This window comes from Platichthys flesus, chromosome 11 (assembly GCF_949316205.1).
Source record: "Platichthys flesus chromosome 11, fPlaFle2.1, whole genome shotgun sequence".
Taxonomy (NCBI): Eukaryota; Metazoa; Chordata; class Actinopteri; order Pleuronectiformes; family Pleuronectidae; genus Platichthys; species Platichthys flesus.
Genome location: NC_084955.1, coordinates 24,679,319 through 24,692,147, shown reverse-complemented (window position 1 = coordinate 24,692,147; position 12,829 = coordinate 24,679,319). Strand labels below are relative to the sequence as shown.

At 46.6% G+C, this 12,829-nt stretch overlaps 1 protein-coding gene across 3 annotated transcripts in view; it reads left to right on the top strand.

The window, feature by feature from the left end:
- Positions 1–1,265: 1,265 nt before the first annotated feature.
- The window catches only part of sema6e (sema domain, transmembrane domain (TM), and cytoplasmic domain, (semaphorin) 6E), a 132,079-nt gene continuing 120,515 nt past the window's right edge, over positions 1,266–12,829 (top strand). Inside the window, exon 1 of one of the 3 annotated variants that reach the window (XM_062399297.1) lies at positions 1,266–1,711. The gene's annotated coding sequence lies outside the window, so the exon portion shown is untranslated. The remainder of the gene's footprint in view (positions 1,712–12,829) is intronic. The other 2 variants (XM_062399295.1, XM_062399298.1) reach the window with 2 other exon arrangements.

Genomic DNA, 12,829 nt, shown 5'->3' with positions numbered 1-12,829 from the left:
AAGAGGGCGTCGCTGGACCGAGTGTGTCATCACCACTGCACACCATCGCTGCAGGATCCACTTGATCTGCTCCTTCAGTTCCCCCCAGGAGCAGCCGGACAAGACGGACTCAAAGGGAAATGCAGTAGATTACTGCTGGAGGAGAATGAGTCAGTGAGTCGGTCTACGATCAGGAAAAACGCTGAGTCAGACTCGGACCAAAACGCCTCAGCACTCTGCACAGGTGCCTCATTAGAGGAACTGGGAATCTGCTAAACGTCAGCGGCTTATTAAATCTTTCTGTTACACTTTGTCCCTGTTACTTTTAAATCAGGCTTTATTATCATAGCACATTGAGAGAATTAACAGTTTTCACTGTGTTCTATGCAAAGTAGGTTTTACACTATGTGCTAATTCAGTTCATTTGTATGTGTCAAGTACAGACTTGTGTTAATAGGTCTGTGATGCAGTTTTTGGACTGAAATACACATTTCTATATTTGTTATTTGAACTTGACTAATGGGACCAGTAGTTTGTCCTCCTTCACAGGCAGAAGAAGCCCCCCCACCCATCATCCAAGGTCAAGTTTAATGAAACAAAGGTCAGCCCGATGACGTCAGCAAGCTCTTGTTTAGTTTCACTGCATACATCAAATTCATTAAACTTACTTTCACTTCATAATTATCCTCTAGACTTCCCCCCCCCCATATATACAAATATATATGTATTTCTGATTGTGTCAGTAACAAACATTTGACGTCATGAACAAAACATAGCAACTTTACACATCATTAAAAATATATATTACAGGCAAACAGGAATGACCTCCATTACTATGTCAATGTTAAATATTAACACATATATATATTGAAATTTATGTTTTTTGTATATTTTTTTTAAATAAGTCTTTATTTGACTAATATGCATGTGACTGCAAATGCAGAACCTCATAAAATATAATTTCAACCATGACCCAGGTATGATAAAATAAATATGTCAATACATAAGGAAATATAAACAGAAAAAAAATAATAACAATAATAATGAAGGACTATATATATTTTTTTATTAAATCTTATTTTTAAGGTTATGTCACTTTCAAACATATGACATCATGAACATAATATGGAACCTTTACACCAATTAGAGTTGTTGTTATTTTTATTAGTATTTTTGCATCATCATCATCCTCAGCATTATGACTTTTATTATTTAAACTATCACTATTATGAATAAGTTTAACCATTATTATTTTCACTATCATTATTCCTACATTTTAAAGTATTTATTACTTAAATAATTAACATTTATACAAAGTTGACACCCCTGTGTTTAAACCCCCCGTCCTGCGCTCTGATTGGCTGACTCTGTTTACGACGTTCACGTTCCACATCTGGGAGAAAACTCACAAGAAACCAAAACAACCGACCAATGGGAGACGAGCTGCTCCCGCCCTCGCTCTGTGATTGGTCGGCGGCCCGTCGGAGCCCTCCTCGGGGGCGTGGTGCGCGCGGCCGCTGTGTTCAGTGTGAGTCGGGACTCTGAGCTGAGAGGCGCCTCCTCCGCGCTCCGCTTCTCTGGGAATATACAGAAACTAGAAGCTGAAACTATCCTGTGATCTTCACCGGACACTTTGCCTTTGATCGTCTGCTTTCAAACTTCAAACATCTCACTCCGGTTCGACACGTGCGGGCTTTTATCTCCCGGGCTTCACCGCGGAGGAAACACTGAGGTAAGAAGTGCTGCTCTGGCTTTTCACTGGAACGATGCTGCTGCTGCTGCTGAGTCCAGCCATCCAACTTTAACACAACACGTTATCACAGCACGTAGAACAACACACATCAGGGATTTTAACTACACAATCCTGTAACGTCTGACACATTCTCACAACCGTACACACCAAGTTGGATTCCTGCTGCGGAGGAAGAGGAGGCGCTGCTTCTCTCTCTCCGGGGTTTGTGCTCCGAGGAAGAAAAGCGTAACACTCCAAGTCACCGAGCTGATGGAGGCATGTCGTACTTCTACATGCCTGCGTTTTCACACGCACACACACGCCTCACACACACACACGAGGACACACACACATGCATTGTAAAGGCAAAAGCCTCCATGTCGCGTGATTGACTCCTTCAGCAACTTATCACCAATTAGCAGCAGATGACTCTGATTGGCACTAATTGAATCGCGGGTTGTTTTTCTCCTCCACCGAGAGAAACGCTTCATTTGTTCACGTGCTGCACAACAAACACGCACACGCACACATGCACACACACACACACACACACACACACACCTATACACACACGTACTGAGGGAAGGTGGGTTTTGTGTCTCGTGCAGCATCAGATCACAGCCACGGTCACGTTCAGCCTGCAGAAGGGAACCGAGCGGTGGCGGTGACAGGGAACACGCACACGCACCGTGCACGGATCTGCACCGCGTTCACTTCAGCTGCACTTTTGTGTCGATGCCAAACTCACTGCGGGGGGGGGCTGACCATGACGATGAGCTCATTGTTCGAACAGGTTCCCTGGTTTTTGTTGTGCACGCAGTTCTCTGCAGCACCGGGACCCGGACTCTGTTTCTCTTCTTCTTCTTCTCTAATCTCTTTGTTTTGGGTTGAAAGAGAGAAACCTGCACCTTCTTCTTCTTCTTCGTCTACCCCCCCCCCCCCTCCTCCTCTCATAACCTCCAGGAGCCAGCGGGAGGTTGTTTGTGTTGAAACAGAGATGCTCATAGCTGCGCTTGAGCCTCTCTCTCTCTCTCTCTCCCTCCCTCTCTCCCTCCCTCTCTCCCTGTCTCTCTCTCTCTCTGCTGAAATTGGACTGTGATTTGTCTCAGCCTGTTGTGCATAACCCCCCCCCCCCCCCCCCATCTCCCTCAGTGGGTGTTCAGTTTCAGCTGAGGTTAAGAGCAGTTCAGCAGTAAATAAATCTCTCCTATGCACAAACAAGACATAACTCCGGACCCACTTCTTCAATCTGGGGCCTGTTGCGAGGCAGCGCTGCGGGTTCGTGCCTTGCTCAAGGGCAGCCGGCTTCTCTCACCTTGATCTTTCTCTGGCCTTGCAAGAAGTTTTGCAGGCATGTTTTAAGAAATGCATGTGCAGCCTAAAGGGACAGTTCACCCTACAACAGAAAAATCACTCATTATCTCCTCAGCACTGTGTCGATGAATGGGGGGGGGGGGGGGGGGTTGAGTCCACAGAATACTTTTTGGAGTTTCAGGGGTAAACAGCGTTGCAGCCAAATCCAATACGATTGAACTGTCTGGGGATCAATTCTTCAAACGTAAGAATAGAAAACAAACACAACACGATTCCATCCTGCTCCTGTGAAGTCGTCCGAGTGGCAACGAGCCCCGACTGTCAAATTCAACTCGTTTACATCGTGTTTACATCATGTGTTCAGACTCCATGTTCTCTGTGATCCTCTGAGTGACTGCTGATGTTCATGTGAGAACTCATGAGCATCACTAGAGCTCTGCAGCTGTCCCCAGGTCTCCCCGACCCTGTCTCCTCGTTACCGCTGCAGCTTGTCCATCAGTGACCAGCAGGACGGGTGAACTGTCCCTTTAAGGGGGACAGTTGGTTTTGACTGCACGTCTTCTGCTCATTTGCAAAGTGCGTCTTGTTTTTGTCAGTCGGGGGAGAAACATCATGCTGCAGCCGATCAGATGTTCTAAGTGGAGGCCGTGTGGTGGGATCTTGTGATTTCTCTCTGGTTTTGCCTCCTCTCAGCTGCTGCAGTGATATCATCAGACTGCTGGGGGGGGGGGGGGGTGGCTTGTGACTTCGCTCCCTGTGCAGCTCAGAGGACGTTGTGGGTTTCGGCTTATTTCACTTGACACGTTGCCGCTCTGCAGGAGGCGATGCTCCTGTGCAGCCTCAGTCTGTCTGAGACCCACCAGCAGGTCTGCTCTCCCACTCACACTATATATATATATAGAGCGTATACAAATCTATATTCAAGTCTCGTCCCACGCTCATAAACAATCAACGCTTTCCTGTGGTCCCCCCCCCCCCCCCCAGCACCATTAGGAAAGTCTCATTCTGCTGATGGGTGAGTTACAGTCGTAAACGGGCGAGAGAGCAAAGTAGCAGCGCTGCATTCATTTCCTTGTCACTGCTGAAAATTGCTTTCTCTTCGTCCAGCTCTCATTTTCAGGCCCTGATAAGTCCGCTGCTCAGTTAGCACGGCTAATGGTGCATTTAGCCCTGTGTGTAATTTTATTTCCGATTTCCATTTCGGCACTTGCTTTTAGTTTGAAAATGACAAGAGGCCCCAGCGGAGTGGCCCCCGCATGTGCAGATGGCATCTTCCTAATGGTCCTCAGGGTAATGGCGGTTGAAATAGGCTCCTAACCAGGGGCTGAGGGCCGTGGCCCCTGGGGGGTGTTCAGCGCTGGATATTTCCATTTTCATCATCGAGATAAAATGCTCAATATCGGCACATATTACGCTTCGTGCTCATAAGTTCGTCCACGGTTTGGAACGGTCCGTGAAAAAAAGACACAACTGAATTTCAGTGGAGCACATTGAGACACGTGTCATTAGACCCGGAGGGAAACAGAGTCGCTGGAGAGAGAGTTGGATAATGTTTTTCTTTGGTTATTGATGTTTCCCGTAAAGAGGGCGGAGCTGCCGAGGCGTCGTAACGGCCGCTAAAGAGTGTTTAGTGAACCGTTTTAGCATTTTCTTATTTTTATCCATCAGAGTGCATAAAAAACAAAGTCATCCCTGATTGATTTGACGTATGGCACTTTGTTTGGCCCCGCCCCCAGAGAGAGGTGTCGCACTGTGGCAACTGCTGAGCCAATGAGCTCTCACCTTCTTGAAGGGGATGTTGGAAAAAGGACAACGAGGGGGGGGCTGCTGGGATGAGAGCTCCAAGGCTGCGTTCCCCCCCCCCATCACCTTGTCCTGGCTGGGTGTGCGTCGTGTCCAGTGGAGGGTGTGGGACCCCTGGGGAGTGAATTATTACCTGTCAGCCCCGCAGGCTCCTCGTCATCCATAATCCCCGAGCTGACGCAGCACCGCCCGGGGGGGGGGGGGCAGGCTCAGGCTATCTGCCGGGGCCGCGGCCCCCAGGTCGGCCCCCTTCCGCCCACAGCAGGAATCACATTAACATGTTGCACCGAGCGTTACAAATGGACCGGTGAAGGGAAGCAGGTGGACTCGTGCTCTCTGCAGCGAGGCTGACGGTGGTCCTCCATCACTGTGCCCACCCCCCCCCCCCCCCCCCCGGTAGTTTTCAGCCTTCTTTTTCCAGGTGAGGAGAAACAGCTTCTTCTGCCTGGAAGAGAAGTTCCTCCGTCTCGTTCTGAGCTCCCTGTCTCCCAGGACCACGGGCTGCACGATTCTTAAAGTTCATTTACAGATTGGCTGTGACACAGAAATGATGTTTGATGCCAGTCGAGCTACATCTGTTTCCCTGCTGCTGCTGCAGACTTCTGCAAGGATCGGTGAAAACACTCGATGTTTTCAGCACAGACGAGGTTTTTCTCCCGAAAGTCCAATCATCAGCCATTAGATCTGAATCCTTGGCAGGCTTGTAATTACTCTTGATTCCAGAAACAGGCGTGCGGTGGCCTGCCCGCTGTGGTGCTGGTGCGGTGGGCGCAGGCCTGGAAATTATATCCAAGCTGATGAGTGTGTAAATTTTGGGAGGAAAAGCTCTTGAGTTCAATGAAAGGCTAGAGGGACGAGGAGGGAGAAGGAGAAGAAGATGGCAGGAGGAGGACGACCACAATCTGGACGCGGGACAGGCCTCCGTCCAGACTGGCTGTCTTCCTGCGGTTTTGTCGAGCTGCTTTTTTAGAACCGTTAACCCCTTGTCGAACATGTTCTCGGGCTCCACTCCCCCCCCCCCCCCCCCAAGCCACAAGCAGCGCGGCAGGAACACTGCACGTCTGTCTGGTTCGTCGAGCAATTACAGGAGGAAAGAAAAAATATACCGTGCAGCGCGCCGTGTCAGCATATTGCCTCAGATTTATATTTTTAGACCAGAGGGGCTCTTATGAAAGAATCTTTGTTCAGAGTTTAAACCTCAGTTGTCGCAATGTTTTATTCTCCTTGTTGTTTTCATGCATATATGTGAAGACAACGCACCGAGGATTCTGTGCTTCGTTTCATGGTTTGTTAAAACACGATGCTCGTCTTCCTCACTCCTGTTGCCCTTTAGACGAAGGGGAGCCTCCCTCCACTGTACGCGTCCCATCACAGGCTCAGCTCAACCCACAGGGCAACAAAAACAAGTCTCTCTTGAAGGAGTTGTCGTTTTCATATTTCATACGCGGCGGCTTCACGTGTGTGTCTTCCTCGTTTCAAAGGATTATTAGCTGATGACTAAGCGCAAAAAAAGATCTTCAGAACTGCGTCACACCACAATCCTCTCAATCCTGTTTATTTTAAAAAACCTCAACGCTCAGCAGCACAATATCAACTCCCCCACCAGATTAGGATAAAGCAGAGCGCGCCCCCCCCCCCCCCCCCCAGCATGGAGAGGACTGGGATATAACTTCCTCCGTGTTTAATGGGAGGAAGCGACAGGATGAGGAAACATATGTCTGTGTGAATAGCCTCGTGCCGTTTATATAACCAGCTATTGATTGTTCAACTGTGAGTTGGGGGGGCGAGGGGGGGGGGGTTTGTTGTTCCGAATGATTTCCTAATCACTTCATAATGAGGGCGGGCAGACCTGCCGCATCATTGATTAGCCAGTCAGGCTGAAAGTGGAGGGAGCCCCTCACCCCTCACCCACCCACCATCTGCCACAGGTCTAATCCTGAGGTAGAATCCACCTTTCCACAGCTGAATATGAATATGATTATGATTATTCCCACGATGACGTGAGACCACAGAGCTGCACTGTTATCCTCAGGTGACAGTAAACATGAAACGTCTTGAAATGTCCTCGTCGACCTTCTCTCTCAGACTGTTGTCCTCTAATTCCCCTGAAAGCACAACAGTGAAGTGCATCAGACTGGAGCTGTAAACACAGACTGGTCTCCACCTCCTCCCTCTGTCCATCACACTGAGCGTCTGGACGTCTGTTGTAGATGCTGTTGTTGATGTTGTCTCTGTGTATTTGTTATTGGACAATAAAGATCACCTAAACTGTCAATCAGTGTAATAATAACTAAAGGACAGAAGGTAAAATCATTAAACAGGTTTTGTCCATGTCCAATCTGCTAACATGGAGGTTTATGACATCTACTGCAGCCTGCCACCAGGGGAGGATCACCATTAGGTCGAGGTTGTGTTGCAGTTGTTAGAATGAATCTGAACGTGAATTGTGTAACAAAATATCTTAATGTTTAGAGGATTTGTGTGTAATTTGTTCCCTCAGTTCAAATCCCTACACAACACAACGAGGGATCCACAGCCAGGAATCACATCCTGCATCAGATGCAGCGTTTTGTAACACAAGCTTCACTGATGCATCCTCGTATCATAAAACATATCACTGACATAACCAGACCCAAACGTGTTAATCACATTTACCACATGTTTGTCTCATTATACTGTTCTTCTTCCATTTAGCTGCAATGTAGAATAAATGTGACTCTGTGATTATTGGATCATCGTTCAGGGCTGAGAATAATAAGGTCATATCTCAGAATGCTTTTTGAATAATTATACGTATTCAGAATGAAACGGTGAAGGTAGGAGGATAAGTACAGAGGTAAAGGACCAGCATGCACCTGGGTGGGGTCTGTGTTTTCTTTTCTTCACCGGGGCGGCAGCAGGAGCAATGATTTCTTTGTTCCCCGGTTGCTCGGCAAGGATCCGTGAAGCAAATTAAATCTGACAGGTACAGTCGATTTGTAAGGTGCGTTGGTTCATCTGTGTTTTTTATTATCATGGGAAATAACCAGTTACAGTTTGAATCGGTGCGTGGTCGGGCTTCAGTAGATCTACTCGTCCGATCCCCGGTGGTTACCGATCTGCTTCTTTCACATATAAGCGGCCCGTGGGATGCGTTCCCATAGAATGCATCAGAGCTGCATGCTGGAATTTAAACTGGGAACACTGGGAACTTAAACGCAAAGCATCCTGATGGTTCCTCGGCTCCATCTCCTCTGCCGAGGCGACTGTCGCTGCTGTGGAACGTCTCGTGCTTCTCTTCCCACAGAACTGAATCAACCAGCGTGTGCTGAGGCCGGTCCCCGCCCCCCGTTTCCTCCAAACAAACGGCTGTTGTGGCTGCAGGAAATGTAACATCCATCTTTGTGCCAGAGGTTATTTCCCTGGAAAGGCCGAGCAGACACCGGGGGGGTGGGGGGGGGGGCTCTCAGCGCCTCCTCCTCCTCCTGACCGACTGTGAAGTCTCATAAGACGAGCAGACGTTTGTCTTGTTTTCAGCAGCAGTTGTTGTTTCTGACACATTCCACTTCAATCCGAGGACGTTTTGAAAACAGTGATATTTTTTTTTTTACGATGCGACACTTCGACCCGACGCGTTGTGTGTTTATCGTCAGTAACACAACAGACGTCCCGCCCTCGGTGACACAGATTGAAATCTCAGAAGTGATGAAATTAGGAGAAAACAAGGCCGATCCAGACATGATGATGAAAAACAGGTTGGCTGGGTTCAAGTCGGGCTGATGGCGCCTGAGAAGCCGCCGTGAGCCGTGTGTCTGTGTCGGCTCGGCTCTGTTCTCCCACTGTCGGTTTGTGTGTCTGTTGAAACCGAAGCGAGGAGCCAGGCTGGTGGCTGCGTGTGTGAGCTCCTGCTTTGTGCAGCTGGAGATAAGAAAACTTTCTCTAAATGCAGGTGAACTTGTGAAGACTGAAGTTTAGATGGAAATAAGAGCTGCAGGTGTTTGAATGTGATTAAAATGGATTAAAAAAAAGATTTGGGCAATGAAGCAAAATCTTAAAATATCACAATCTGATTTTTATGTCACATTTCTCATGTATTGATATATTGCTTATAACACTAAACTGATTGACCTCAGATTTATAGAATGTTTTGCTATTAATCAGTAAGAAGAGTTTAAAACAACAAACTTTATACAGGATTAAAAATCTGAAATAATAATAATTTGACATTTATCGTGATAATTATCAACATCGACTGATATATGTATATATTTTTTTATCCTTTGTATGATTGTTTGCTTGTGAGCATTTTGTTGTGGATCCAGGAATTTTCTTTTTCTTTAACGTTCTACATTTTCACATTTTCTTCCCCGGAAATAATTTATGGATCTTGGTGGAAAAAAATTCAGACATATTTAGAGAATTAATATCTTATGAGTTAAGGTTTTAATTTAAGGCGACTACCGGGCGCTGGCATAAGTAAGTTCTCTCTCTGCTGAGAAACATTATCAAATAGTTTATGGTGGAAAACGGGATGAATCGATTATTTCACCATCGGAAAATATGATTGGAAACAGATTGTTTTGAAGAATGAATGTGAAAAAAACATCTCACCATCTCAACTGGGATGACATGCTGCTGTTCTTTGTCTTTATGTTTTCATAAAGTTTTATTTGCTGATCGAACTCAAGTAGTTTTCAGAGTATTTGTTTGGGTGGGTTTTCTGGAAAGTTTGACATTTTCTGACATTTCATGGATCAGCCTCTGAAAGACTGATGGAAACAATCAGTACTTTCCAGCCTAGTTTAACCAATATTTAATAAAAACAAGCACATTCTTAAATCGATAATTGAATAGATTGTTTGGATTCAGAGTTCATCGTGCTGTTCCGTGTCCTCGGGTTAAATCCACTGCTGGTGGTGAAGAGCGAGTGAAGAACTCGTCTTCGTTCCTGAGCCTGAGCAGAACGAGAGGTGAAGAAATGTGGGTCAAGAGTCTGTTTTTGGCAGATTGAGACCGAGGGCTGGAATTTCTGAGATCTGATATATTTATTTATTTTCTTTGGGGTTCTTTTTTCATAGAGCGCTGCACAGAGAATCGTCTGGCTTGTCACTTCTTGGCTGAGGCAATTAGGGTCGACTGCATGAGGCTGGATGGAGGGGGGGGGGGGGGGGTGCTGCTGCTGCTTAGTAACTATAGAAGTAATTCTGAGTTATGATCATGTCTCATTGTTGCTTATTGCAGTTTCTCGAAATTAGAATTTTTTTTTTATGGCCCTGAAACGTGAAATGAACCAGGAAATTAAAAACCTAAGATAAGCCCCCCCCCCCCCACCCCCCCCCCCGTCCTCTTCACCCAGAGCTGCTGCTTTCACTCAGTAATTCACCATCACATCCTGCTCCTGCTCTGCACTCAGGAGGTGACAGGTATTCACATAGTTCATTTAAGTGTTCAGAGAGTCCCCCCCCCCCACACACACACACTCACCCCCCCACCCCCGAGTTATCACGTCTTTTGAAAATGGGCGCTCCTCTTATACAGGGCGGCGTGCATACCGCTGCTTCTGATTTACTAACTTTTCCAAGAACAGCAGAACCGTTTGACCTTGGTCATCGAGCAGTTGGCCTGGTCCCCTTGCTCCTCCTCCTCTGCTCCTCCTCCTCTGCTCCTCCTGCACTCTCCTTTAACGGAGAGCATGACGTTAAACTCTCAGAGCCCCTGATTTTATTTTGAAGGGGTTCGCTGATGGTTTGTACGAGGCTCAGATTGGATTCCCACCTCTCCCTTTATCCAATTCCTTCTGCGTGCACCCTGCGATCTGCAAATATGAATCGTGGCTGATTTTCATGCAAACAACACTTCTGCATATCCTGGTGCTTAAATCTGGAAGGTGTTAAATTTAGAATGTGCACCGCTTCTTCTTCTCAGGTTTTAGTCCGAATCCCTGAGTGTTAATTCGTATGAAGTGTTACCTGGCTGAGGGCATCGGCTGGCTTTCCTTAATCTATACATAAGCTCTCCGTCTATTCTATGTGTATATTTTAGTGGTCACCATATGTGCAGTGGATATTTGGCTTGGACACGGTGTAAGATAAGTCTGCTCGCCTACACGTAGCCTGGTCATTTTCCTCCGATTCTCAGAACTCTGGGCCGGCTTCCATCGAATCGAGGCTATTTTTAAAACCCGTCTTTGGGGGGAGGGGAGGGGGAGGGGGTGCTGGGGTTTATCGGGGGGGGGGGGGGGGGTTTCAGTTAGTGTCATATGAATCCAAACCGGGCAGCAGTCCAGGGTGAGTAAAACACACCTCCTCCCACCCTCCAGAGCCCTGAACGCTTCCCATTCCAATGTGTGTGTCTGTGTGTGTGTGTGTGTGTGTTTGTGTGTGTGTGAGTTATTAACTATGCGTTGACTCACCCCTGCAGCTGTGTCTGTTTGAGTGGGAGAGAGGCTGCGTGATTGTGGTCAGGAAAGAATTGATTCTTCATAGACGCATCATGAGTTTCCTCTTGAAGCTCAACAGTAGTGAGGGGCAGAAGTCTTATTGGATTTTTAAACTTTGCCTTAACAAGAAAAACTGTTTTTAAAATAGAAATGTTCAGGCAGTGCAAACAGTGTTGTTGTAAGAGAGAGTGTTAACACTGTTTCTTTACACTGTGGTTATTTGGTTTATTATAAAATCTGTTATGTTGAAAAAAAGTATAAAAAAATGCTAATATTCATTCAGAGCAACAGATTTTTCAGCACTTAGTTTTTAAAAGTGACATAAATAGTTACACTAATGATAAACATATTTAATTTAATTCAGTTTAACTAATTAAAAATCTTTCTTGGTAGTTTAACACCCTCACAAACACAGATTGTAAATAAAGATGGACGACGCAGCATCACTTCCTCCCACTATCCAGAAACTAAGCCAAAATATCCCGGTGGAAAAAACACTGACTTTTTTTCTGTGTCTGATCCAAGTCCCATGTGTGAACATGGAGGAGGCAGCGGTTTGTGACCTAAACAGTTTGGCTTCACTTCAGGGAGCCGTCATGTCGTCCATCTTTATTTACAGTTGCAAAGTGAAATGTTCAGGCAGCAGCGTGAAGGCTAACGAGGACTAATTGGTTCCTGCTTCACCTTCACCTCGTTAACTAGCAGCGTCCAATAGGAAGGCCTCGGTACAAGCTGCGTGCTGACGCTGCGATTTATCACAATTAGTTGTGGAATGAAAAGACAATTCTTCAATACTCATAAAGGTATTGGATCTTGTGTGTGTGTGAAACCAGGGAATGATAAATGGCTTCTGACTTATTATACACGTGTGAACCAATCTACTAATGAACTCATCACCTCAGCTCCAGCTCCTCGTGACCAGTGAACTGTGCTGAAAACAAGCTGCAACCTCCACTTGACAGTTGTCGTACATCAGCTGTTTTGGAAAAGGAAACAAGAAAATGAAATTGAATCCATTTGGCCTCGGAGACGGTGGATGTGGATGTGAGGCAGCAGACGGACGCCTGAGTGCAGTGGACGTATGGGAGCGTAGGTCTGTCTCTGTTTTTACATCTCTGCACATTTGATGACATCAACATCATCGGTGTTGAAGCGTCAAACATCTGCTGCTGGACGAGAGGCCTCAAGTTGTTTGTCACCAAATTGGGTTAGAGTCAAACTGTGAGTGACTCCAAACACGAGGACAATCTCGGAGTAATCGGCGATGGTAATTTTAGCCATAATTGTGCAGCGTCCTGTGTGTGTTTCTGTGTGTGTGTTTGTGTGTGTGTGTGCGCCTGCAGAGATGTGGATGACTGCTCGGGGATGTTCATTAATTTACTCGGAGGCAGCAAACTTATTTCTGCCAAGAGAGAGACGCAAACACAACACAACACAACACAACACAACACAACACAACACAACACCTCCCACTCAGTCACACCAGCGCCGCTCCAGCCAATGAATACTGTGTGATGGCTCTTCCATCCTGTCCTCCCTGCCGGGGAGGGGAGGGGGGGGAAATGTTCCTGGTGACTGACTGC